Source organism: Nicotiana attenuata, unplaced genomic scaffold, assembly GCF_001879085.1.
Source record: "Nicotiana attenuata strain UT unplaced genomic scaffold, NIATTr2, whole genome shotgun sequence".
NCBI classification, from domain to species: Eukaryota; Viridiplantae; Streptophyta; class Magnoliopsida; order Solanales; family Solanaceae; genus Nicotiana; species Nicotiana attenuata.
Genome location: NW_017670238.1, coordinates 539,863 through 545,815, shown reverse-complemented (window position 1 = coordinate 545,815; position 5,953 = coordinate 539,863). Strand labels below are relative to the sequence as shown.

The 5,953-nt window shown below is 34.0% G+C and overlaps 1 long non-coding RNA gene across 1 annotated transcript; it reads right to left on the bottom strand.

The window, feature by feature from the left end:
* Positions 1 to 2,155: 2,155 nt before the first annotated feature.
* Positions 2,156 to 3,695, bottom strand: LOC109236443. Its single transcript, XR_002069491.1, has 3 exons — positions 3,577 to 3,695; positions 2,881 to 2,911; positions 2,156 to 2,286 (listed from the first exon to the last, which is right to left on the bottom strand). It is a non-coding gene; the product is annotated as an uncharacterized LOC109236443 (long non-coding RNA).
* Between the last annotated feature and the right edge of the window lie 2,258 nt (positions 3,696 to 5,953).

Below are 5,953 nucleotides of genomic sequence, written 5' to 3'. Positions count from 1 at the left end.
AGAATGTTCTATTGCAGAGAATGAGATCTCCTTACAAATGATTGGGGTCCCCTTTATATAGGAGGGGAAAATCCTAATATGGTACATTCCCAATTATGGTAAAGAATTCTATTGGTACAGCTGTATAACAACCTAGTACGGACTTGTACTATTTTGTACACATCTTATCCCTTACTTTATACCCTGACCCACGTGTTCTTGGAAATTCCCGCTCTTTCTTGAGTGTCCTCGAAATTGTACTTCCCTCGAGGCAGATCATGACGGGTCCCCGATTTGCTTCTCGAGGTGTGCTCATCCGGGCCTGGCTTGAATCTTACTTCGAGCTTCCAGAACTCGGACTCAGAGTGTAATCCAATCTTAGAAATCGAGCTCTCCGATTTCTACCGCATACAAACGTATAATTCAAATAAAAGTGAAATCATTGAGATACAAGATAATTCAATACATTACATTATGGTAAAATTCATATTAAATATTAGATAATTCAACTTTCACCTCTAGTATGCTCCCATAAATGATCTATTAATGCATTACGAAGTGCAAAATGAGCATCTTTGTCCTGATTTTTTTTGTGTCGAGCTAAAAATTGCTCAAATTGATGATTTTCATCTACTATCATATCTACAGTTGGAGGTGGACATTCCCAATCATCTTGAATTGGTGCATTAAGATCACGTTCATCCTCTATTATCATGTTGTGCAATATAATACATGTAGTTAATATATCATGGAGCACTTCTTTCCTCCAAAAACGTGACGGCCCTGTAATAATTGCAAAACGAGATTGCAAATCCAGCCGATGGTTGAGATTAAGATGAAATCCATCCAACGGTTGTTGTAATTTTTATACAATTATAACTTATAATAAAATCAACTTATAAAAATAAAATATAGGAAAATTAATTTATAAAAATTATACACCAAAAATAAAATATAAAATTAATATTATAAAGATATTACATAAAAACTATAATTAATTACAAAATTATAATATGTTAAATTGAAAGAGTTATATAATAAAAGATAATGTTAAAATAATGGTGAATAGTAATGGTGTTGATGAATAGTGTTACATCAAATTTGATGTAACACCATTCACACACCAAAATGATATTGAGTTGGAGCAAAAAATTACCAAATCTTACACTAAAATGATGTTTGGTGTTAAAATTGGTGTTGGGTTAGAGATGGTCTTACGCCAGACAATTTGCTTGCCACTTCCAAATTCTTAGTCCGAGGCACCTGAAAGCACTGGTTTTTTTTTTTTAACATTCCTGTTTGGAGAAAATCCATGTAAATAACCTAAGCACACGAGTAATTAGGGTTATTTTCACATAACTTTACCAATTGGTCACCACCCTCCGTTCGTAAGTTTTCTTGTTAGTCCATAATGTATATTTTATATTTAAAAAATAAATAAATTATGTTACACGAATTTGACATAGGAAGTATAACTGTAAGTTCGTAAAATTACTATTGTCACATTAATCTGAATGGACTTTCCATTACTAAACTAGGTTATACAGGTACTATGTCAAGTCTAACTCTTGTCTAATTGCAAAAATGCAAAGCTATTACAAGAAATATCTTATAATGGTGGAAGAAGATTCCTCGTAGCTCATCTCATGATCCTAAAAGGTTAAGACATTGGTCCGCCACTCGTGCTCAACAAAACTCATACTGAAATAACCGACCGATCCTTCTTTGCTAGAGCCAAGAAGGATTCATTAATTGGGACATGAGTACTGCACTAACATGGAAAGTAGCAGCTTGAACATATTCAAGAAAGGAGTACCACTGCCTGACAATAATGTAGCTGAATTTGCAACCCAAAAAAAATCGGTGCCAACTGCTGAAGCGAAAAAGGATTCTTTTGTCGACACTGTTGAGTGCTGACGCACGGAAAAAATGAATGTCAATCATAAAATTAAGATGTGAGATGAGTCGTCTTAAAGGGCGCAATTAGGCTTTGAGTCTATCCCTCTCTCTCCCCCCCTTTCCCCTATACTCCCTCCCTCCCCACCGCCCCCTCCTCCAACCCCCCCTCCCCCCACCCACAAACCAAAAAAAAAAAAAGAGCCCCACATATTAAAAACTTTATAGCGAGAACTACAATTTTTCTTTTTAGTAATTTATAATTTGATTGAATAGGTACAAGGGCATTGCCAAAGAACTAATTAATGTACAAAGTAAACACCCTCCACATCACATCAAGACAAGCATTAACTCCAAGGAAATAGTTCCCCGGTCTAAAGATAATTGCATGTCGCATACTCCTCTCCTAGCCTGCAATAGTTAAATACAGCACAAAGAAGTGGAAGGAATCATGTACTATCGATAAGATAATTCATCCACCTATCCATAAGTTCATGTGCTATTCTATTAATTTCTATAACATGAAAATCATACATTCGATGTTTATTTCATACATTCAATGTTTATTTCACATTATATAAGCAAGCACGTACAGAAAATTCTGGCTTCACCACGGGGCAGAACACAAAGGTGATAGAGACCTACTGAAAACTATAGATCCAGATACCAGAAGACAATTCTCGTCTAGCAAATTGCAATTCAGATTGACATTCTGAATTTAAAATACATATTCAAGCTTCAAAGTTACTTATAACTAGACTGTTATTACTAGTGAACTAATAAAAAGATGAATGACATGAAAGAATGTTTTGAGTTGTGGACAGAGGCGAACACAGGATTTTAATATGACGGGGCACCACTACCATTAGAGTGACTTACCCAAAACCTTATTAGCCAATAAAAGAATCTATATAAACGCTAGGATAGACCAAATAATTAAGCAGCATAATTCACTATATAATATAAACTTGCTAAGTCAAAGGCAAAAATAAAGTAAGAGCTTACGCTTTGATTTCATCCAGACTTCCCAATTGACCTGCGTAACACATGGATTAAACTGGAATAAATTTTCAATAAGAATTAAACTTTGACAAAAATACATCCATCTCAATTCACAAGAACAAAAACTTCCTACAAAATAACGGGTTCGATAAATTTAAGAGTCCATCAAGAATACAAGCAAACACAACACCAATAGAAGAGTCACAAACCTTTTATCAAGAATAAAGCAAATACTACAATAATTAAGCAATTCTTGGATGTGAAACATGAAACAGAGAACATAATAGGAACAAGCCAACACCTTAAGAAACATGCTAAATAGAGTTATATTCGAAAACCACACAACATTAATAATGGACAGTGATATTCAATAATAGTGTTACCTAGACGCTATATTCCAAATGTTAATCACATTATGGATAGTGCAACTTTTTTAAGAGTTATCTAATTTTCAAACATGTTGTAAATCAGAATCCATGAATAATATATAGTCTATAAATCAAAGGACCACTCAGTTTGAGAGAAAATGGAAGCTCAACAAAATCATTTGGATAATAGATTTAGAGTTTATTAAGAATGCCTTTGCTGGCAATTGTTGACCAAAAATTTGAGGCTAAATAAAATCTTATAATCTCCATCTCCAATTCTTCATGCTCTTATAAATAAATTAAAAAGTTTCAAAGTAAGAGCAGCACTAACCAAAGATTTGATGTCTGCTACTTTTTCAAAGTAATGAGAAGAATTGAGAAAGAAAGGTTGGTACTCCCTACTCTATTTTGGAGTGAGGAGTGACGGTTTTGGGTTTTGGCCTTTTGGGGTTTTTCATTTTAGGAGTAGGAATTTGGAGAAGAATAAAATAATAAACTTGATTATTATGTACAACTATTACAATATAATTAAATTCTGATTAGAAAAAATAAAAAATATAAATCAATCAACTATTATATAGTGTTGTACAGTAGTACTAGAATATTCCCCGTTATAAAAAGTAAAACAAAAAGGAAAACAATTTAAAAGGTAAATTTATAGGAAGCTGGTTTTGAACCCGGGACGTCAACTAAGTGACGGAACTCATGCAACAAACAATACCATCGCTCCAGCCCACTTTTCGTTATTGTGGGGGGCAAGAAAAGTATTTAAGCGGTCACTAAAGTATTTACAGCTACATATATATATATATATATATATATATATATATATAGGGTTTTTGTCGAGGCTAACGGATTTCCGTGACCCCCAAGGCCCTGTGTAGGTCCACTTCTGGTTGTGGAGAATAAATGCAATTCATAATTCTTCAAAGAGTCCAACACGATGCAGAATGTTTGATTTGGAGGCAATTTTAAATGGGAAAAAGGCAAAAATTGTACCTCTACTATTGAAAATTAGTCACGTTAATACTCGTTTCTACTTCTCGTCCAAAATCAAACCTACCATTAGTAAAGTATATAAATCTGTCCCTAACCCTAACAGATTTCCTACGTGGCACCGGGACACCCAAAATAACTTGCCAACTAGGCAATTTTTGGCCCATTTATTTTAGAAACCCGTCCCACCTTTATAATAACCCGCTCGACCCTTATAACCCGTTAATTACTCTTATTAAAATAGTCCCAACCCGTTTTAATAGTCAAAACCTTCAGTTGCTGATAGAAAAAATGAAAGAGCTCTCACCTACTCTCTTCACTGTACGTTCGTCTTCATCGTGGATGCATACGAAGGTACCAATTTCTGTGTTAAAAACTGTAATTCGTCATCCCTTTGCTTTGCTTTTGGTATCAACTGAAGCATATCGTCTCCTTGTTTCAATTTTTTGTTTCTTTGACTAGGGTTTTAAATGATTCATTTAGATATGTATTCTTTTAGTTACAAGGTGTGTTTGTTTGTCGTTGTTTTTGTTTGCATGTGGTTTGTTCATACTCGATTTAACCCTAAGTATGTTTTTCTTCTTTTGTTCTTTATTACTGGTGGTTTGTGGGTTAGTATTTTGTAGTGTAATGATCCCTATCTGGTATATTGATTACTTGTTCTGGTTTAGGGTTTCAATTTTGGTGGTCCTACATATATGGTCTTTAACAAAAAAGGGGTCCCCTTTGTGTTGGATCTGTTTCTTTTGCTCTGATTTTTGGGTGTTTGGTCCCCTATTTCTTATACACATACGTTGAGTTAAGAGATAAGTGGGTCATAATTCTGTTATTTTTTGTTTTGTTTATAGACTTGGGTCCCCCATCATCACTTTGTTTATTGTAGTTGTGTCTTCACTGACTCCTTCATGTGTGGCAGCCCACTATATTTTTGTTTCTTTATGTATCTTTATCTTAACTTTATGTGGTTCTTCTGTCTTTATTGGATGGTCCACATTTGGTTATACACATTGTCAGCATATTATATAGTTTGTAATATTTTTTTATACTTGTGTTTCTACATTTTATTTGTATTGTGAAATTACTTTCTGTTAATTTTTTCCCTTGCTTATTCTGCAGCTTATATGCAATGGTCTTATTGGATCTGATCTTTCATTATGGTGGTGATTAGATAAATAGTCCACAAGTGTTATACTCAAGGAAGCTTGTGCACACTGTTAAAGGTTATAACTCTGATCAACTGTCTTACAACTATTTAGTAAATTAATTTACTTCTAAGTTGGGGTTTATTGAAGTTCAACAAGTAATTGTGCATGGGCCTTCTGGTAGATATTATGAAATAGAGAGTGATCAAGGTGTTAGGAGTCTACTGTCTTTGGTCAGTGATCAGTTTAATGTTATTGACTTTTTTGCTGTAGATGAATATGAGTTGAGTATTAATGTTCAAAATATAGTCCAGCACATTGAGTCAAACACATCAGAACTTGAGGCTGCTACTGACTGTAGTTCATATGACAGTGAAGAACATGTCTGTCATTCTTCTGATTCTTCAGATTGTTCTGATAGTGATTCTGATTCATTACAAAGACTTAATACACAAAAAGAGGGGAAGATATCTGATAAGTTGACTGATTATAAGGAGTTACACAAGTCCATGACATTCAAAGACATTCCATAAGTTAGAAAATTCATCAACATGTATTCTCTTGCTAATG